Here is a 23,330-nt window from a genome sequence, read left to right as displayed (position 1 = left end):
ATAGCCTTCAACTAGGAATATTTTTGATTTTACTGCCAAACCTGTGTTTCTTGTGTCAATAGTAATTTAAGTCAAATTTCTACATTTTTTTAAGAAGTAACTGAATACAGGCTTAAAGACCTTGAGAGATATTTTGGTCCATCCTTCCTTTCTTCTTTCTACACAATAAAATGCCGCCACACACACAAATATTCCATATTGTCACTCTCATATCCTGTGGTTTTTGTCTCTCTGTTACACATCTTGTGAATTAAAGCTCAGAAGAAACTGGACTCATTACTTTACAACCAAGATTCTTACAGTAAGTCAGATCTCTGACGGAAAACCCGCAGGGTGATCTTCACAAGCTTTAAGCTCTCTGTTCTAAGTGAAAAGTGGCACAATTTCTAAAATGTCCACAGACTGTCGCACAGTAGAGTTTTTAATGAGCTGGTATCTGTACGACCCGTTGAGCAATTCAAACCAGGGTTCTTTATATAGAGAGTAGATACATAAAAGTAAAAGACAAGTAAGTAGAAAAGCATATTAGATCATGAGAGTACTAATTTTAAGGGATAGGAAAAATATAAAATACAATAGCTTTAAAGAAAAAGTAGAAATTGAAGAGATGATCACAATTATCCTTCCAAATGAACAGAATAATGTCAGACTGCTTTGGAAACATTATGAAATGCTTTCCTAAAATCTCTTAGTGTTCATATAGTGTTTCTTAGCTATGTATTCTTAATGGTAAATAGTTTCACTAAAAAGCACTTTGAGGAGATGAAGCTTAGCTTAAATTATTTTAATTCTTCCATTTCTTGATATAAACAATTTTTTTTACCCTGTTTTTTACACCCTGAGCCTTACTGCTATCTCCAAAACCTTACTTACTCACTTCTCCAAAAGGCAGGAATATGTTCTGCTAAGTAAAGCATCTATTAATTAGTAACGAACTCCTGGAAGTCAATAAATAAAATAAATCTCCCAGTATGCATCACAGTTATGTCTCGGTAGATGTTTGAATATAAGACCTAGATAATTTAGTTGGACTGCTGATGTGTTGGCAAATATTTTATGTATCAACAATAGTAAAAAAGCAAATTTTAGTCTTCTTGAGATATCTTAGCCTGTAATTTGTATGTTTGTTTTGTTTTATAAGCATAGAGATTAGGAGCATAGCCTCTGAAACCAAAATACCTTGGTTCTTATCCAATTCCTAGCTAGTTACTTCCTTTATGTGGTGCTTGGTCTTCCACTCTGTGTCATGGAACTCATAATGATACTGATACAAGAGATTGTAGTGAAAATTAAATAAAATCAGGAAGTTACCTGGCAAATAGTAAGTATTCTATGAATGATCACTCCTATAATTTTTTTCAAATAAAAAATATATGATACATATTATATAATGACCCTCCCCATGAAAAAAAGAAAGAAAGAAAGAAAGAAAGAAAGAAAGAAAGAAAGAAAGAAAGAAAGAAAGAAAGAAAGAAAGAAAAAGAAAGAAGATGTATTTCAGATTCTGGATTGCAAAGAGAAAAAAAAATAAAAGAATTTAACTTTAACACATTTTCCTTTGTTCCCCTAACTGTTAATCTTGACAAAGGAGTGCTGACATTTTGGAGAAATGGACTTTTTGGTGAATATTACCATTTCTTTGTTCTTGCTTTTGACATTTACTGTGTCGACCAACAATCTAAGTGAAACCATACAAACGTTGGTGTCCAAAATGGAATAAAAGGTGATATTGGGATATGAGTAACAGAAATGGATTTTTAAATTCTGCATTTTATTTCCATGTATATCATTCACTTGGGCTGGAAAGAAACAAATTATAATCATAATTGAGTCAAGGCATTTTCAGAATTTTTCAGATGTGCTGAAGTTCAATGTTCTCTTTAGTGCTAGCTAAAGGACCCAATGGATTTAAGAGAGTTATGGTCCAAGCCATTAACTGTCTCTTAAAATTCATGTTTATTATTCTAAGTTAGTGAATATGGATTGTCTTTCTTCAGCAAATGGCAACTCTGGAATTGTTTATTATCTATCTTATTAATACTTCCAAAAGACTCTTTGACCTCAGAGTATCCTTCCTTGGCACAGACACTTGTATTTTCAACACTTCATAGCTGGCAATGCAACCTAGAATATTTTCCATGTAATGTCTAAAATTATTCTGAGATTTGCTGTCCAATGTGGAATTGCCAAGAATATTGAAGAGTGGCTTTGGGGATGGTACAATTTAGGCATAATTTTGTTGAAAAAGAAAAGGGAACACCAAAAATGAAAAGAAAATCCTTAATGTGAATTAAATGACAATTAAAGAGAAGTGGAGGGGTGGAATCTATGTGGCTTTTCAAAGTCTTGGCCCCTCACTTCCTGTGGTCAGCCCATTCCTCCACAAAGGTTTTTTGGTTTACTTGTTTCAGGCCTTTGGTCACATATATTTGTGACCTGTTGTAATAATAAAATCAACATGAAATGTGTCAGCATCTTCTGTGGTATCCTCCATTGCCCTCCCAAGTTATGGAGGTGAAGACCATGTGCATGCTGAAAGGCAGGGCTGGGTGGAGGGCACCATCCACTTCGCACAGAAGAGAAGTGGGCCTTTTGTGATAATCAGGAACCAATTCAAGATTGACTGAAGTAAAGCATGGATTCCACATCCATCAATTAGGAGGTAATTCACAAGGCTATACCAGTGCAGGTCCTCACTTTAATCCTCTATCCAAAAAAAAAAAGGCGGGCCAAAGGATCAAGAAAGCCATGTTGGAGACTTGGGTAATGTGACTGCTGGTAAGGCTGGTGTGGCCAATATGTCTAGGAAGATTCTCTGACTGCACACTCAGGGGACTATTCTGTCATTGGCAGCACAATGGTGGTCCTCGAAAAAACAGATAATTTGAGCAAAGGTGGAAGTGAAGAAATTACACAAATAGGAAACATTGGCCGTCATTTAGCTTGTGGTGCAATTGGGATCCCCAAGTAAATATTCCCTAGGACGTGGTCTGAGTCCTAGGAATTCATGTGTTACCTTGTTAGTTGTGGAAATTTAATTTGATAAACATTAAACACTATAACCTTAAAAATGTAATTTGTGTGACTCTTTAGTTGCTTTAAGTACCTGTAATGAGAACTGATTTATGATCTCTTGGAAGATTTGTTTAATTTTATAAAACTCATATTCAGTTGAAATGTCTGTTTCAATGATCTCTGTATTTTACCAGAGGGTCTTAAACTTAATTGTCTGAATTTCTTCAATTATCATTCAAGCCTGCAATAAACAAATACACCATATGGCATTGAAGTATCAAAATTGAAACTCTAACAAAACAAAACAAAACAAAAAAGTATTTGTAATGTAAACTCTTTGCTGAAGGACTTAAAGTACTCAGGGCTTATAATAATGCTTATCTTTTCTATTTATTAATACGTCTCACAAATTCTAAGAAAACTTCTAAGAAATTGGAGATGGTGTTTTGTAGAGACAACCTAAAATGTGAGAGTTCATTCACAGTTATACAATAACTTGTTTTTAGAGAGTCCTTAGGATTTTCTATACAGACAATCATGTAGTCTGTGAATAAAGACAGTTTTAAGTATTTCTTTCTAAATCTACCTTTCTCCTTTAAATGTTATCTGTATTTACTTTGTGTTTTCCTGTTATATTTTTAGATTCAGATACATTTATAAGTGTATTTCTTCCCACTGTGTTGATGTTTTATGCCTCTCCTGTGTCTAATAACATTTATTTCCTTAAAGCTTATTTTGTCTGATGTCAACATAGCTACTCCAGTTCTCTGATGCTACTATATTCATGGTGTATCTTCTTCCACCTTTTCACTTCTAACTTATTTTTGTTTTTGAATTTAAAGTGTATTTTTTATACATAGTAAACAGTTGATTGTTGCTTTCTTGATCCAATTTGACTGACTCTGCTATATGTTTGGAGTATTTAATTCTTTCAGATTCAATGTAAAAGTTAATATGTTTGGCTCTAGGTTTGCCATTTGCTATTTGTTTTCTGTTTCTCTGAGTGCTTTTTTCCCCCTTCTGTTTCTCCTTTAATCTTTTCTTGTTCTGTTACACCATTATTTAATATAGCAATTAATTCATGTATCACTTTGATTCTTCTATTAACTTTTAAACTATACTTCCTTGTGTTACTTTTTTGGTGGTTTCTGTAGTGATTTCTGTGTACATCTCTACCTTATCAAAATCTACTTCAAGTTGATAGTAAATTGCTTCTGACAAAATATCAGAAATTTTTATAAGTATAGCTCCCCACTCCTGCAATTGTTATCATATATATTATATCATATATGACATATATTATATGTCATATATGATATAATATCAAACATATATATCATATATAAAGTCTAATGTTTAAAGGCATGGGGCCTTTAAATAATTTAAGAAAAGAAGTAATATATTAGTTAATAGTAACAGAAGGGAAAAAGCAAAAATCATTAGACTTGCACTCTTTTATCTTTGTCATTCCAGCTTCTAAATACTACACATTTTTGTTCAGAGCTGTCATTAGTAAAATAAAATGATATATTCTCTTATCATGGGAAACATATAATTTTTGTAAAGCATACTATTCTTGTAAGAATTCCAGATTTTTGTGATTCTATGGTGTTAACTTGGAATAGAGGTAATTATGAATTTGATATTATATTGTACACACAGAGAGAGACACATGCTGTATTAGCATTTTATATTGCTTTTCATTTTACTAAGCACTTCAACATGCCTTTCTCCATCTGGTTGTTTGAGGGATCTACTGTTACAGAGTATTACACATGAGTTAAATATGTTCTGAGAGCTCAATTTTTCTGCCACAGATTATGTAGTCAAATTTCAAATATTGTCAAATTTAGTCACTTCTTTCACCATGAAATTATCAGCACAGGGTCAAATCAATATTTTGATCCTATATGAAAGGCTTCATTTCTAATTTTTAAGGTAGTTAATCAATATTTTGTGTTTTGTTTTGTTTTGTGACATTGAAAGTATATGACAGAATTTTTTATATAAACTAATGGGTCATGAGGATTACATGGTGAGGAATAAGATACTTTGTTCAAACAATGGGAGAGCTTTGATACAGTGGGCATCAATATGATGTAATGCAAAGCAATTTATAATGTGCTTATCAAAGATCCAAAGTGCACTGATTATAGAGTGAAAGCTCTTGGAAATAAATTATGAAAGGATACAAATGAAGACACACGTTTTCATGACTGTGCCTCATTTCCAGAGCCTGGTGATAGTCCTGCTGTTCTCAGCATGTACTTGAGGATGACCTCATTGGTCACATAAGCTGCATTCGCTATCTGGCACCTAGATGGCAGCCTACAAAATGTAAACACGGTGCCTTCAAATGGACCATAAAGCCTGACTAAAATCTACAAATTAGTAATAGAAATACCTGTTACATCAGTACATCATTTGGGAACATCCAGCAAATGACTCCCTGATGTGTTTACTTGGAAAAAATAGTGTGTGTGTGTGTGTGTGTGTGTGTGTGTGTGTGTGTGTGTGTGAGAGAGAGAGAGAGAGAGAGAGAGAGAGAGAGAGAGAGAGAAATGTTCATGAATGTGTGTGCAAAACTTATTTTATGTTTCTTAAAATGTAAAGTCTTATCACAGGAGTGTATGCCAACAGAAAGTGGACTTGAGAAGGACAGTGTTGGGGAGCATGCTTTGATTGTCAGTCATATTATGTAATGAGACATTTGGAACAAGAGCTATAGTTCAGAACTCAGTGGACAGGAACAATTCAGTGCACCTTCAGAAATTAATAAAAGCTTTTTTGTCTTGTGGATAGTAGTGACTCCCACAAATGTGTTACCATTGATCTGTTTTAGCAATGACATTTAATCTTGTTTTAGGAGACTCTTCCCTAAGGTTGTGAATATTGCTGTCTTTTGATTTAGGATGCTTGAAGCGTGTGAAGAGAATTTAAAAAAGAAAAGAAAAGAAAAAAGAAAAGAAAGAAAGAAAGAAAGAAAGAAAGAAAGAAAGAAAGAAAGAAAGAAAAAGAAAAAGAAATTTTTTTAAAAGGCCATGTTATCTTCTTAACCATCTAAGATTTAGCAGTTCAGATTTCCTTCTCTTCAGGCCTTATATGGGATTTGCCTCACACATAGTTTCATGGAGAGAAGCCAATGATGTGAAGATGGTAGGTGCCAGCAAATTTAATTATGATAGATGAAGCATGGTTTCAAATAAAGATTTATTCTCATTTCAGAACTTCATATTCTAGTTGACCTTATTCCTTGAGAATAGAAATCCGGGCTGCAGGTCCCCTGAATTATCTCTAAAGCATTATCATAAGAAAAACGTGCCTACTGAGGTGTTTGTCAATCAAGAGACAGCTTGCGTGGGGTATCTGTCAACCCAGATATAGAAGCAGGGAAAATGGATGAGTCACATTTTTATGCCCCCTTGAACTACCTTTCTATTATTTAGTATAAATACAAAAAGTATTTCTCGAAAGGATTCATACTGAAAGAGAAACCTCTTATAACCTACTCCTTGCCTGGGGAGATATCGTGAGGAAGAAAGTGTTTGTCAGTATTAACTCTTTCAAATACCGTAGCTGGCACGAAAGTAAACACAGGAGGGGAAACCATCCTGAATTATGGATGTCGTGTCCTATTTTCATGGCACCAGGTGGGAATGTTAACACTTAATCAGTCTCTCTGGCATTATTTCCCATCCATATTGCCAACTTTATCACCGTGAAAGATGCTTTGATCCTCTTCTGTGGTGTCAGGAACAACAGGCCACAGCATCAATGACATTCTAATCAGCGGGGTATCATTTCACATTAGTTGTTATCAGATATGATATTTCACTAATGCATTTTGACAACATGTAGCACAATACAGGGGCCTCTCTCTCTCTCGATATAGCTATAGGTATGTAGATGCAGACATATATATATCTTAAAATGGAGATTAATCACAGAACACTTTTGTTTTTCTCACTGTTTTAGACTTTGAAGGCAGAAAGAAATATCCTCTTTAAAAATGTGCTACCTCTTCCTCCTTAAAGTGTCTAATGTGCTTTTACAGAAAATGAACCAAATCCATAGATTTTTGAACACACATGATCATTACACATGTTAAAACATTGCCCAGACTGAAATGCTAAGAATTGGAAAATGCTAACATTCTACCCAAGTACCAGTTGGTAACTCTAACTGCAAAATAATAACAATAGCTCCTTTTTAGTAAGTACCTGCTCTGTATTAACACCTTATGAATGGTCATTTCAGTGTTCATGACCACTCTTTGAGGCAGACATTTTTGTATTCACTATGCATCTGTGGAAATTAAGTTCAAAGAGGTTGAATAACTTCGACAAGATCACTCAGAATGCAGCAAAACCCTGATTCTCCCAGAGATCCAACTTTACCATCTTCGTGCACTTTCTACTGCCATTCAAGGCCACCCTCTCTACCTTTTTAAAATCTACTATCTAAATGTCAAATTATTCTAAAATTAGAAAAATTAGAAAAAATAGGAATTCTTGGCCATAATTGAAAGAAAATGTTGCAGTGTGATATAAAATGGTGGTCACAGAAAGTCAGCTTGAAATAGTTTAGAATAGCTCCACAATTCGATTGTTTTGTCTTTGGAATTGCCTTTTTTTTTTTTTTACACTGTTTAATAATCAGTTAAGACAACTAGGAGGTGTAGCATACTAGCATTTTCAACTAGCAGGAAAGAAGGAAAAAATTGATAAATATTAATGTGTTGTAAATCCAAGACAGATTTGGAGCACAAGAAAATGTCAAATCTAGGTATATTTGAATCAGGCTCTGTATTGCCAAAGAGCAGGGCATTACTGACAAATGCGAGTGGGGAAGGATCTGTCTAAAGAGAGAGGTGAAGAGAAATAGCAAAATTCCATAAAAAATTAACCACCTACCCACTAATTCCAAAAGGACCAGTCCTAATTGTAGACATTGATGAAATGTATCTTGATATATATTGACCTGTAAAGTCAGAACTATGAGATAGCCTGGATAGAAAACAAAATTTTTGCCTTATAATGTTAAGAAAATGTTAAGGCTTCTCCATTTCCCCTCCAAAATGTACACAGCTTTTATTTCTAATAATGCAAACTATTAATATGAATGCATTCTATCTACTCAGTATGTAAGACAGACTAGACATTTTCCTTAGATTATTTTTACAGTTAAAAAAAGTTAGAGAGAACATTTTGTATCAGACTAAAAATCATTCAAACAGATGAGGTAATGCATTCTTTTGCATCACTTCTACATAAGCAATATTCTTTGAGGTTTCTAAGTGGCTTAAAAGGCGATTTTATAGGTTGAAATATTGTCCTTCCTAGTTTTATGGCCAGAGCAAAACAGTACTCGTCTGGAATGCATATAATATTGCACACGGGGTTAATTAGGTTAGGGATGAATTAATTTGTAACAATTTCCGTTATTTGACAGGCATCAATAATATAGTATATTACTTGCATTCCAGACATCAGCATACTGCCATGACCCAGTCAGATTCAATTTGGGAAAATCTTGGATCAGATAAATATTTTATTATTGATTTTTTATAACATCATATTTTACAATCAGGCTTGGTTATAAAACACCATAATAACTTGAGGAGATATTTTAGAAAGCTATACTGTTGATGAATGGAAATCATACTTTCTGGAGTGAAATGGAAACTCACTGTTCTCTTCCTGGAATGAGATGCTAAGGTATAATTTTGTATATTATTAACATCTATTAAAGAAGTTTCTTTTCTAAGCAATCTCCCAATCCTTTGATTGGATGTTTTAGTCACAGGGGAGGGCTGGGATATGATGATAGTTTGTATAACTTGGTTGTCTTGGCTTCTTTTCAAATTGTTTCCTTTTCAGACTATTTCGGTTGAGTAATTTGACTTCTACTAGAAATCCCTCCATGTATTCAGGCCACCATTCCTTTGCACAAAATGATCAGATAAAGTATATGACTTCGCACATAAATGATCAGATGACAGGATAGCTTGATACAGAAAGGGTATGTTGTTGGTACTTATGGTTAATTGCATTGCATCTCCAAACAAGAGCTTACATTCATCAAAAACCTATTTGTAGAACTTTTAGTTTTGGAGATGCCAAGCTGAATCTACTCACAATGGGTAAATATACAAAAATGACACTACTGGAGCGTGATAGAGTAATAAAGAACAAGAATTGATATTAGTAATGAGTTTTCTTGTAGTATACATATTTGAAAATGTATAACACCTTACACAAATGCTTAAACTCTGTGAATTGCATTTAAACAGTTTTTTGGAATCAGAATTACACATACACACACACATGCACGCACACACCCATCCCAAAAAGAATGACAAATGTCAGTGTTCCTTAGGCTAAAAGTCTGATAGCTCAAACCACACATCCCCAAGTCTTACACTTCTCATATTTCATTCAGAATATTTTACTCTTGCCCATGCTTTTCTTGAAATTATTGATCCTAGTATGCATATATCCCATTCATCACTCCCTATATCTCCTTCCCAGTATCACTTACCCTTTCCAGGTTACAAAACGTAGGCAGTTTTCCAAACGAGCAAAGGGAAAATAAGAGAGAGACAGACCAAGAAACAAACTCTTAACTATAGAGAACAAACTGATGGTGACCAGGGGGGAGGTAGGTGGAAGGATGGGGGAAAATAGGCAATGGGGATTAAGGAGTGCACTTGTTGTGATGAGCACTGGGTGATGATGTATGCAAGTGTTGAATCACTATATCGTACACCTGAAACTAATATAGCACTGTATGTTGACTATACTGGAGTTAAAATAAAATATAAAATTTAAAAAAATTTTAAAAAGCCAACAAACAAGCAAAAAACCAAAATGTAGGCAGTTTTCTAAATTTCTATTCATAAGTGTAATGTCTCTTTTTTCTCAATTGTTTCTTCCTGTAAAATCTAAGAACTTTGGTTAGAGAGACTGAGAGTGGAAGCGGGAGTAGGAGAGAGACAACGAGGGGAGCCCATACTGTGAAATGGCATGTGTACTAGACACCCAAAATGCGAACACACACACACACACACACACCCTACATGTATGTGTACGTGTATGCATATATTAGTGTTAATTTGTTTCAGCAAACATTAACTACCAACTTTGCATCAAGCAGTGTTAAGATATCTAATATACAAAGTTATATAGGACAAAATTCCTCTTCTCAATGAACTTTCAGTGAAATAAGGTTGAGAGCCCCGCAGAGAGATAATGAGAATATAACATACTAAGATTGAAGTATACATAAGAGTTAAAATTACAGACAGAAGGTAGGATACAAGTCAGGATCGTGAGAAAACTGAAACTGGAAGAGGCTAAGCACAGCGATACCACCCATTAGAACCCTGTGTTGAGGAGGGGCCTTGACCAGCTTGTCCCTTCAGAAGACAGGCTGATCCTTTGTGGAAATGGGGGCCTCAGATTGTGCAAACTGATGCCATGAAATGTTGAAATAACTTCTCTCTCTTTTAATGCTAAGCAGCCATGTAAATTCCCTAAAAGATTAGCAGGTTTTCAGTAGTCTCATGATGTAACAAATTGCTCTTAATCTGCTTTCTATAAATATCTGTAGAAATGAATTTAAAATACTCTTAGGTTTATCTCTAAAGTAATGGTACATTATACATAGATATAAGGCATTTACAAATAAGATATTTTTCTGTTACTGTACAAAAACAAAGTATGTATTTAAGCAATGGCTATGTTCCAAGTATTCAGAATTCGGAGCACTAGAAATTTCTAATATTGAAAAAATTGTATAATTCTAAGACGGGTAACTCATTGTTTTATTTGTATTATTATACACCATGCTTTATTAGTAATGTTTAGAAGAATAATAGGCATACATGCATGCACCTAGAATTCAAATAGAAAATAATGGGGGAAACCAGATGCAAGTGCCAACTCCCTGCCGTTAGGCTCCCCAGACACCCCAGCCTTTCACTTCATCTGGCGGAGCAGCATTTCTATGGACTCCAGCTGTGGTCAGAATAGTGTTCATCTCATGCTATTCCCTAGTGTCCCAAAGGTGTTTAATTTTCAAGTTATAGTTGACACAGAGGAATAGAAATTCAGCAAATGAAAGAGTAACTTGAGATAAGAAACTAAAGGTGACTACAGGGATATTATCTTTGCTTTAGGGGAGACATATTTTCCAATGTAATCATTGAACCATCTTGTGTCATCTTCTAATCCTGGGAGACCAATGCTAAATAGATGAGGAAGTCTATTTATCCTAGGATATGGGATTTTAAATAAAACTATCCTGTGATTATTTTAAGCCATGGATCTACATGGCAAGAGTTTTTAATCCTTGTTTAAATTTAATTATATGCTTGTTTAAGATCCTTAATTAACAAAAATTAGTTTTAGGTTACCAGCAGTGAATATAGAGATGCAACATCACAAGAAGTATCTGGAAGTCTTTTACAACTTCTGAAAAATCATTAATGGATTCTATGTGCACACATGTTACTATTGACTAAAAAAAAAATTTATTCATGTGATAAATAAGTAACCTACCTCTATGAATAAACGCTACAAATTTCTCTATAAAGTAAAATTAAAAGGAATTCCTAAAACAGAATCAACATCATACTAGCTATTGAAAAGTCAGTTCTCGGGGAGCCTGGGTGGCTCAGTCCTTAAGTGGCTGCCTTCGGCTCAGGGCATGATCCCAGCGTTCTGGGATTGAGTCCCACATCAGGCTCCTCCGCCAGGAGCCTGCTTCTTCCTCTCCCACTCCCCTTGCTTGTGTTCCCTCTCTTGCTGGCAGTCTCTCTCTGTCAAATAAATAAATAAAATCGTAAAAAAAAAAAAAAGTCAGTTCTGTACCTATAGCAATTGCTAGAGGAAAGAATGATAACTAATATAAATTCTCTGCTCCTTCATGAGGACATTCGTACAACTAATTTGTCATATTAGACTGTTCCCAGAGTTCAGTATGGGAACATGTCTGTAGAGTAAAATATTATCAAAAGTATATGCATGCCAGGTTAAACTGACTCAGGAAAAAATTGTTAGTTGCTCAGAGATCTAGGCTGTGAGTATAATGGTAGTGACAGGTGAGCTGACGGAAGAATTGGTGTCAAGTTCTTCTCTACCACCTTCTGAAGCTGGGCTCTGGGACAAGTTCCCTTAATATAAGCTAGCACCCAGCTAGATAGGGCCACTCAGGACTAGAACACAGGTCTATACAGGTTTCAGTCTTTGAGGTTGCTTTTCCTCCTACACGAAAAGATGGAGTTGAATATAGAAGCTGCACTCCTGCCTCAAACTAAAAAAATAGTAAGTTAAACATTTAAATATTAAAATAAGTGAAAATAATTTCTCCTCTAAGAAATGTTCTAAAGCCAGTTTATTAATTCAACAGTTCCTTTAAATGTCTGCTATTTCGTTAGAAGAGCTGCAATATTCTATTTATTGATTGCTTGTGAGTCTGTGGAATGTTTGATTTATTACCAAGTTTGATTAAACAGAAAGGTTAGAGATAAACAGGGAAGAGTACAACAGAGCCTTGAAAACCAGCTTGGACAAAGGGGCAGACTTTGAAGGATAAATAAATTACTGCATATAAAATTGAATCTTTAAATATTGAATTAATAAATGTTTTTACATAGACTTCATGTTGTGCTACTTTTGAAAAATCAAAACAATGAAAAAGATTAGTTAAAATAGCATCTATAAATGGCATTAAGATTCTTTAAAGAATATTATTTGCAATGCGTAGCTGCTACTCCTAGTGCTGTTATGGCATTTGGATGTATAAACATATTGGCTTCTGTTAATTTAAATCTCTAATACCTTATATGATGTGAGACTGAAGTATCTTATTTCTCAGGTTTCAATTGCCAAGAGTTAAGTCTGGAATTTTGGTAGAATTATATAAATATTGTCATAAACTATTTAAATGAACTGCTTTATTGGAAAAGTCCATTGAAAAAAAGCAATAACTGTATCAAAAAAAAAAACAGTATATACTTCTCTTATTCAGAAGAGTTTCCTATTTGGCACCAAGGAATTATTCAAGTGTCCATTGGGTCTTTGGAAATAAGGCTGTGATCACCTAAAAGAGCTGCCAATTATTGCCATATGTGAATGTGGTTTTGTAATCTGGACACTTATCCCCTAGGATTTGGACTAATAGCTCTAGTCTTTTACTTCTCATTAACTGTCATAAAAGCTATCAGACAGGGGAGACATTGGTCAGTGCCAACATGATACAGATTTGGACAAGTGGCTGAAAGTTAAAAAGATCAGTATCACCTTAGCAACAGTCTGTACTTACGGAGAAGTAAGACTCAGGAAAACTAAAGAATTTCAAAGTCAGATTTATTTTGAAGCTCAGTAAAAGAAAGATCCTTCAGGAAGTGAGGACAAGATGTGGAGAGCAGTCAGCCAAGTTTGTAAGTGTTTGCTAGTGCATATGGCAGCCAAAATAAATAAATAAAAAACTGCCAGTATTGGGGGTGGGAAGAATGAATCTGAATAAAGAAGCAAAGAGGCTTTGAGCTACAAATTGGAAGAAATCATTTCAATTACCTCTGAGGGGACCCATTCTGTGTTGGTCATTCCACCAATAAATATAAGGATTTCAAAGGAGGATAAAGGTGTTAGTAGTGTGTAATGAGATGGGCTGGCTATCAACAAAGAACCAAGGGCAAAACACTGCTTTGGTTTGTCTGTCTTAAATAAAAAGTTGTGTAGACATGAGGTATCTATGGAAATCTCCAGTGTCACAAAGATATAGTTGGAAATATTGGGTGCAGTGGACTGGCTGAATATATATCAGTAATGTACTTGGGCAAGAGGGTGCTTTCTTATGATATATTTTTGTGAATCCTTTAGAAAAAAAAATAGAATTTTAAAGGAGAAGGATGTTGCAATCATATTTTAAGGAGAAACAAACACCTAATACATCTCAAAAGTTGAAAATTAAGAAAAGGCAAATGTGGTTTAATAGTTCAAATACATGAGAAATCTATTGATTTATGCCATAGATTTTAGAAATGTTTATGTACATTATGTATGTTTAATCACTTATGTAAATATATATTAATATTTATTAATTTCTAATATGTATTTGAAACTTACTATGCTCTCATTTAATTCCTATAAAATCCTGGTAGGACTCTTTTTCTGTCCCCATTTTATAGATACAGAGAAACTGATATGAAAAGACTTTGTAACTTGCTCAGTTACATAGGTAGTAAGTGACGGAGTCAAGACTTGAACCTGAGCAGTCCAAAACTGTGTTCCTACAATTATAATATCCACATCAAAATAATAACTCCTATTGATTTTCCAGCATTGACTTTGCATTTTAAATTGTTGGTTCAATAGTCATGGTATATTTTTGTTGATCTGCTCATAAATTCTCTCCTTTTTTGCTTTGGGATAAATAGTGTATATTAGCAAAATCAGGCAAATGTTGGAGTCCATGGAACGATGGTTTTCTGTTTTTGAATCCAAGTATCTGGTTCATTCGCAAATCAAAATCAATATTCTGTTCTGAGAAGAAGAATCACCCAACTCGGTAAAGACACTGTTTTTCTAATGTGTCTGTGACCTGGAAGCTTTCTCCACCAATATTTTATTGTAATGTTTTTACGTTAAAAAAACAACAACAACAACTATGGGTTGCTTAATCATGTTGGCTTCTCTGGAAACCCATATTTTTCATAACCAATTTCATCTGTTGTCAATAAACAAAAGCCTATATGACAGAGAAGACTTAAGTTGGCATTTTTCTTAACATGAAATTATTGGAATCAGTTTTTTATAGTACAAGTGTGATAAATGCTACACAGTTTAATACAACAAATGCTTACTTGGCTAACTCAATGCAACATATCCAAACTTAAGTGGTGTGTCCTTACTTACATATTCACTATATATATTCACTATATAGGGAATACTTATATATTCACTATATAGGGAATACTTACATATTCCCTAAATCAGAAAATAGGACCAGCACCCAACAACTTGAACAAGAAACTTAGGTGCCAGTTCTTATGGATTCTTCCACCTTAGGTTCTGCATCTATTCTGTCTCCAACATCTGTCAGTATTATCTAGAAAATATATCTCAAATGAATACACTCCTTCTTATGGTCATAACTATTTCTCTATCTATGTCATAACATCTCTGATTTGGATTATTTTAGTAGTCCCTGTCTACTCCATTCTTGACTCCTTTTGATGTATCCGTCCCAAAGGAGCAAGAATGATCTCTTCGAAATGTAAATCTGATTATGGTGTGCCTCATGCATGAAACCTTTCAGTAACTTCCCACAGCACTTACTACATAAAAACAAACCTTTAATATAAACTTCACAGCCCTGAATGTCCTGGTTTGTCTGCATACCTCCCCAGACTGATTTGGGGCTCTCTGCTTTGGCTATACAAACTCTCAAAACTCTTGCCTCAAGGCTTTCACCCCAGAATGATCTGTTGGCCACTTTTTGCTTCTGTCTTGTGCATATCACACAAACCTTGTAGTATTTTGTATGTATCACAGAAAATGATAGTCCTCACTTTTAAGGTTAGATGGTATACATATTATAGTTATTATTATTCAATTGGAAATCCACCTACTCCTTTTTGTTCTAAACTAACTTAAGATCTTCACTTAGGAAACAAGTTTTCTTTGGGAAATATACGGTATGTTTTCTTTTATCCTGGGGATATTTGTTTAAACATAATTCAAGAATTTTTTTTCAAAAGAAATGTTTAGAAGAAACTTAGAGGCTTTATTTCTAGTTTTTAAGTACAATTTATGATTACTATTAATCACATATATAATTACATATTATGTATATATTTCACATATTACATTATGTATTTCTGCATTCAGCACCTAATGGAACACGTACATAATTTTTTTTCTATTTGCCTGATATATCTTATCACATTCTTTTTTTTTAAATTAATGATTTTTTATTATATTATGTTAGTCACCATACAGTATATCCCCGGTTTCCTATGTAAAGCTCGATGATTCATTAGTTGCGTATAACACCCAGTGCACCATGCAATACGTGCCCTCCTTACTACCCATCACCGGTCTATCCCATTCCCCCACCCCCCTCCCCTCTGAGGCCCTCAGTTTGTTTCTCATAGTCCATAGTCTCTCATGTTTCATTCCCCCTTCTGATTACCCCCCCTTTCTTTATCCCTTTCTTCCCCTACCGATCTTCCTAGTTCTTGTGTTCCATAGATGAGAGAAATCATATGATAGTTGTCATTCTCTGCTTGACTTATTTCACTTAGCATTATCTCCTCCAGTGCCGTCCATGTTGCAGCAAATGTTGAGAATTCATTCTTTCTGATAGCTGAGTAATATTCCATGGTATATATGGACCACAACTTCTTAATCCAGTCATCTGTTGAAGGGCATCTCGGCTCCTTCCACGATTTAGCTATTGTGGACATTGGTGCTATGAACATTGGGGTGCATATGGCCCTTCTCTTCACTACGTCTGTATCTTTGGGGTAAACACCCAGTAGTGCAATGGCTGGATCATAGGGTAGCTCAATTTTTAACTTTTTAAGGGACCTCCACACTGTTTTCCAGAGTGGCTGTACCAACTTGCATTCCCACCAACAAAGTAGGAGGGATCCCCTTTCTCCACATCCTTTCCAACAATTGTTGTTTCTTGCCTTGTCTATTTTTGCCATTCTAACTGGCGTAAGGTGGTATCTCAGTGTGGTTTTGATTTGAATTTCCCTGATGGCTAATGATTTTGAACATTTTTTCATGTGTCTGTTAGCCATTTGTATGTCTTCATTGGAAAAGTGTCTATTCAAATCTTCTGCCCATTTTTTGATTTGTTTATTTGTTTCTCGTGTATTGAGTTTGAGAAGTTCTTTGTAGATCTTGGATACCAGTCCTTTATCTGTAGTGTCATTTGCAAATATATTCTCCCATTCTGTGGGCTTTAAGTATAGCTCGCTACCATATATCATCAAATAAACTGAAGGTACTATGAAACCAAGATTTCCTCACAAGGAAAAGGGTATGGATCCAGCTGTTATAAGTTATGTGCAGACATTTTAGATATATGTTTTCCAGTCCTAATTAATAAAAAATTGACTGGTCTCTAAATCTGTTTTTACTTAGTTGGACCTCATGCACAATTGGAGTGACAAGTACAGACTGGCAGCCGTGAGGAAGACGGCTAGGCGTCTTTTCTGAAGTGCATCACATCTACCCCAATGTCTTGGGAAAAGTGTTTTCTTGGTTTTTTGGGAGGTTTTTTTCCACTCTTGTTGGTATCCTGAGCAGTTACTCTTCAATGTACACTTTGAAGATCTCCAAATATAATGTTATATTTTAGTGAAAATCACCTACCAATTGTATGATAGATAAAGTTGAATATTTTACTTTCCTAGGCTTCTTGAGAGTTCTAAATGTCCAGAAAACTAAAGCAATAAAGTGGAATTGCATTAGCCTTTTTAGGTTTTGATTAGAAACTATTTAAGGGTATGCCTTTTTCCCCCTACACAATAAGGTTCCTTGTTTCAGCTGATAACACAGAGAAAGTAGAAAATGTATTCTCTTTTGAGCAGGCACACTCCTCTGCAAAGACATCCAGCTCACAAATACCTTTCTCGTAGACCACCAACAATGACGCATTCCCTCTTCCTAGTGACTAGAATTTTCCTCCATCAGAACCATTCACCTGGTTAGACATAGGCCTAAGATATTGTTGAAGAAAACTACTATCCACCGTTACTTCAACAAAATGAGGGAAGCAATTTCTCTGTGTGCCCTGTAAGACCTGCCTACTATCTTTATAGTCACACTGTATGCATTTTTTGCATTAATTTTAGGGTGCTGGATTCACTGCTGACCCGGCTTTAGTGATCGCTTTTAAATTTTACAGAATGAGAAGGCAGCGGATACAAAGCCCATAAATATCTGTGTCTAGGAAATCCTCAGACTTATTTTTCATTTCTGGTTACAACACTTAATAGAGGGATAAGCAGCCAATGCACTTAATATCATTAAGCCACAATCATCTCCTCAGGAAAAGTAGATAATACCTGTCTCACATGATCGTTGTAAGTACAGAAGTGAAGTACAAGTGCAGTGCTAGACATGGAGGAGATTTTCAGTAAATGGTATTTATTATATTACATGGAGGTGAGAACTATTTTCTTCAAGTAGTTAGATCTGGGGAAGGTGCTGCAAGCTGGTAATGCAATCTGCCTGGGTTATTGTTGTTGTTGTTGTTTTCCCCAAATTTTTATTTAAATTCCAGTCAGTTAACATACAGTGTAGGGGTGCCTGGGTAGCACAGTCGTTAAGCGTCTGCCTTCGGCTCAGGGCGTGATCCCAGCGTTCTGGGATCGAGCCCCGCATCAGGCTCCTCCACTGGGAGCCTGCTTCTTCCTCTCCTACTCCCTCTGCTTGTGTTCCCTCTCTCGCTGGCTGTCTCTATGTCAAATAAATAAATAAAAATCTTTAAAAAAATAAATAAAAACATACAGTGTAATGTTAGCTTCAGGTGTAGAGTTTAGTGATTCATCACTTACATGTTACACTGCCTCGGTTTTCAAAGCTTGCTGGCATAAGATGTGACTTAATGTCCCATCCCCTGTCTCATCCATCACCTCTCTAGCCTCGTGTGCAAGATCTAAATTCCTAAATTTGCAGAATATGAGAAGACGGTCAACCTAAATGAATTTCTAAAATCAATCAACAAAATTTAAATAATAATTCCAAAGGGTGGGTGGAATATATAATGATCTCTGTCTTGAAAGAACACTTGCAAAATCTACTCACTGGTTTTAATTAGAAACACACACACACAGACCTCTTTCTCCTTCCTTCTCTCCCTCTCCCCTTTTCTTTCTCTTTGTGACTCCCCACCACCCTCTCCCTTCAAATATAGTGACAACACTAAGCACAGGTGACCAAATCTGAAATTATGTAAAATGACCAAATAGAATGGACAAAAGTGGCAGATGTCCCTCTACTTTTGTTCTTTGTCCTTATGTTCCAAACTTCTCATGTGTCCCACTTATTTGTACTAGAAAAGTGATGTATGTTTGCCAGCCATAAGCAATGCAGTTTAATATTTCTTCTGTCATATTTTCTCATATTTCTTTCATTCTTTCTGCCCTTTAATTCTTCCTTCCTCTTAGATGAATTTAAGTTCATTTAATCTTCTTATCCTTTTTATTCAATATATCTGTCTCCTAAGTCAAATGTAAACTTCTGGATAATAAAGACTACCTATGCAGAAAAAAAAAATGGTTGTCTCTATATTAAGAAATTAACCCCTTTAAAGAATTCAAACCTGGTCTTTTCATTTTTCTTCTTTTTTAAAATATTTATTTATTTATTAGAGAGAGAGAGAGAGACCGAGCTTGAGCAGGGGAAGGGGAAGAGGGAGAGAGAATCATAAGCAGACTCCACACCCAGTGCAGAGTCCAACTCATTCTCACCACCCTGAGATCATGACCAAAATCAAGAGTTGGACACTTAACCGGCTGAGCCACCCAGATGCCCCACCCCTTTTTATTTTCATAACACCATTAAATTCTATGCTCTATTGGTATGTCACCTGCCCATGAGATTCTTCTATGTATTTTGAGAAGTTCATTTTTACCTCAATTACGGAGAGATATTTTGTATTTTTGACATATATATATTTTTAAATTTTTTAAAATAATTTTTATTTTGTTATATTAGTCACCATACAGTACAACCCCAGTTTTTGATGCAGTGTTCCATGATTCATTATTTGCATATAACACCCAGTGCACCATGCAATATGTGTCCTCCTTAATACCCATCACCGGCCTATCCCAATCCCCCACACCCTTACCCTCTGAAGCCCTCAGTTTGTTTCCCAGAGTCCACAGTCTCTCATGGTTCATTCCCCCTTCTGTTTACCCCCTTCATTCTCCCTTCCTTCTCCTACTGATCTTCCTATTTCTTATGTTCCATAAATGAGTGAAACCATATGATAATTTGACATACATATTTTGACATACATATATTCGCATATATGTCATATGCAAATTGACATATGCATGTGAAACCTCATAGTGACTTTTTTTTCTTTGAAAACTTCGTATTCTTATGCAGGAAGAAAAATAATTTTTTCTTGAATAGGATGGAACTAATTTTATGTAAAACTCCAGTATATGGACATGCTAGCCGTACAGTTATGAACATTTATGTCTTCTCTCTCAGTTTCAAAATAGATGATTGGTTGAAATTTTTACAAAAAACTTATTTGGCTAATGGTTTTGTTGATCCCATGGGCATATATTCATGGGCTTCTATTTGCTTTTTATGTTTTCTTTGTGAAGTTCATTCTTACCCACTTAGGAAATAAAATTTCAGAATATGTTGAGTAGGAATCCCCCTTTTAATCTTGGGGCAAAGATTTACCATAAGCATAAAAATACATGATAAAAGAGACCCTAGAATTACACTAATTCATTTTTTTCTACGTTATCTTTCAAATGTTAGCCATGAAGTTACTCAAAGCAAATATTGGATACTTTTAAATTGCACACTTCTAGTTGGTAATATTTTGTGATCATAAAGTGAATACTTAACGTAAAAATGACACATTATAGGTTTCTTTTCAATCCATCACTTTTTGACCACAATATTATCAAACAGTCATTTTAATAAATTTCACAGGTAAAAATGGGATGGAAAGCTGATAGGATTATCAGAAGTGTTAAGATACAAATTTGAAAGTTGCAGAGGAGTTTCCTCAGAATAAAAATGGACATTATTTTAAAATAAACTTACCTAGAAAGTAAAGTAGATCTAAAGGACTTCCAATAAAATATAATGGTGTCACCATTTTTCAAAATTCTAGATGGTGATCTTCTCTTTTGGAGAGTGGATAATTAACAGTACAAGTAAGATGACAAATATTTTTGCATTGTGTCTTGCAGCATCCACAGAGTTTTTTTTGTTTTTCCTCTGAGTCTTCTATCTTTTATAGGTTTCCTTTAAATCCTGGATTTTAAAAATTGTGCTATTTTCTGTATAAGTGTTCCCAAGTGAGGTATATTTACTTGAGATCAAAAGTGTGAAATTCACATTAGTGGAGCTATCAACATTTGCAGTCAACGATAATTTTCCCCCATTTTGCATTTTTTAAAGAAGAGAGGAGAGGAAAAAGGAAACACCTAGAGCAGTATAACAGAAACAAGAACTAATAAAAACCATGGGGAGAGTGTATGTGAGGCTGTGTATGTGAGTGTGTGTATGTGTGCATATGGAGTGAGAGTGAGAGAGATTTTAATGTATAAATCTAAGCCACGCACATATAATATGCATAGTTAGTTTCTTACTTTCATGACATGTACCTAAAGCTCAGATTACACCACACACACACACACACACAGAGTGTTCATTGACTGAAATGTTGTGATATTTTTGTGTGTACATGATACAGTCTTTTCACTTCTAAAACCTCTTTCGTTTTTGTTTGTCATTAGATAAGTGATAACATTAATAAGAAAATATAGATAAACAATTAAAAACAGGATTACATATTTATTATTTTATCCTGCTTTTTCCCCATTAAAATAGCATAAGCATCTTTCTATGCAAGACATCAACTCCATCAGATAAATGTATGAATATAACATAATTTATTTGTAAAAATGTATGAATACGGCATAATTTAACCACCTTTCTAATCTGAGACATTCTGTTCTTTCTAATTTGCTGATATCATAAATATGGCTTTGTGTATATAAACACACGCAGGACCTAATTGTTCTTTGTGCGTTCGTACGCATTAGATCCTTGGGAGATCACATCTAAGGTTTTCATGATTTGTGTCTCAAAGTCCTACTCTGGGTGATTGCAAATCTATTATAGAAATTATATTCTAAAATTAGTTTACAAATGTATTTATTGGACTGATGACCTCCCCATGCTGTAGCTACAGTTCCAGGGCAGACTGGAAAACACTAACCTGTAGTAATTCTTAAACAGAGAAGTGATTTACCTTCTCCAAAATTCCTTCCTAGAAATAGTTCTCTTAGACATTCCAGTGCTATTCTGGTCTAAAGAAGACTTGTGGCACTATTCTTGGAAGTCTTTTCCAGGCTGTCTCTCAGTATGCCCTGAGTATAGATTTGGGTCCTATGCATTTTATATTCACCGTATAAAATCCCATAAAAATGATTTTCTCTTTCATATTCCCCCTCTCTCTCTCCTTTTCCCCTCTTTTAGTATTTACCTGTCCGTTACGTACATATGCCTGTGAATTTGTAAACTTAGTTAATGGGTAGCATTCTCTGGGCATTGATAATTGAGGACAGAAAAGCTCAAGCAGTGCTCCTCTTAGGATTCACAGTGCTTCCCTGAAAGTGGAAGACAACAGCAAAGCTGGCCAAACTCAGCATCCTTGGGATGGGGGGCTGTTTTAATATTCTCTTTGTGGCCAATGTGCATTGGACATATTTCGGTTTTACTGGCACCTGTCTGGCTAATTCTGATGGAACAACAACAAACACAATAAAGTCTTGTTACGAAGCTATCTTTGAGCCACACCAGATTGTGATTGATTCTGTTGTGTTTAATGGTGTGGTGGCATTTTGCCTTAGGCCTTTTTTATTGAACAGTGGAAGGAACAGAAGAAGGAAACACTTGATCACTTTGTAAATGCTGCACATTGCAGGCAGGGTTTAATGACTGAACGTAGCCACTTCCAGTGTATTGAAATGCCTCAGCCTTGCCTCAAAGCATTGTACCTCTATTCAAATGGCAAAGAATAGAGTTCCTGTAAGATTGTGGAGTGCAGCTCATTTTGGGTATAAACAGTTGCTTTGACCTTGTACCGGCAAATAGACCCTGTCAGGCCTGGAATTGCAAGGCCAGGAAATCATCTGTTTAGTCAGTGCTGGTTCTGGTCATTAGTTTGTGTTTATGGCTGGGAATTGATAATATAGCCCTGTGTCTATGGAGCTAAAGTCTGAATACTAAAAGGGACCTATTTACCAACAGCTTTATTTTTTAATTTAAAGTTAATTCAAATTGAAATGAGCCTTTTAACCCTTAATTAGGACCATGTTTTCTCTTAAAAGTCAACCACATTAGTCAACTGGAGACAAATTCACTTTGCAATTGAAAGGCTGTCTACTTTCTTTCAACAGTAGCCACCAAGGTTTACTAAGTGCATTTGTTTTCCTTTCACTATGGTAACTTTAACCATTCTCTGTATCAGCGTAGCTCAGACCCATCAATTATGACTTGGAGGAAAGTATGCTATGTGCTTTGGGA

General features: G+C 35.1%; 1 protein-coding gene and 1 pseudogene across 2 annotated transcripts in view; both read left to right on the top strand.

Moving 5' to 3' along the window:
• EPHA3 (EPH receptor A3) overlaps positions 1-23,330 on the top strand; it is a 349,268-nt gene that overhangs the window by 190,143 nt on the left and 135,795 nt on the right. The gene's annotated exons all lie outside the window — the stretch shown is intronic.
• LOC148110261 (superoxide dismutase [Cu-Zn] pseudogene) lies at positions 1,413-3,080 on the top strand (annotated as a pseudogene).

Source organism: Ursus americanus, chromosome 4 (assembly GCF_024610735.1).
Source record: "Ursus americanus isolate L20-20 chromosome 4, mUrsAme1.1.p, whole genome shotgun sequence".
Taxonomy (NCBI): Eukaryota; Metazoa; Chordata; class Mammalia; order Carnivora; family Ursidae; genus Ursus; species Ursus americanus.
The sequence above is the reverse complement of the archived record's forward strand: the minus strand, read 5'-3'. Positions and strand labels throughout refer to the sequence as shown.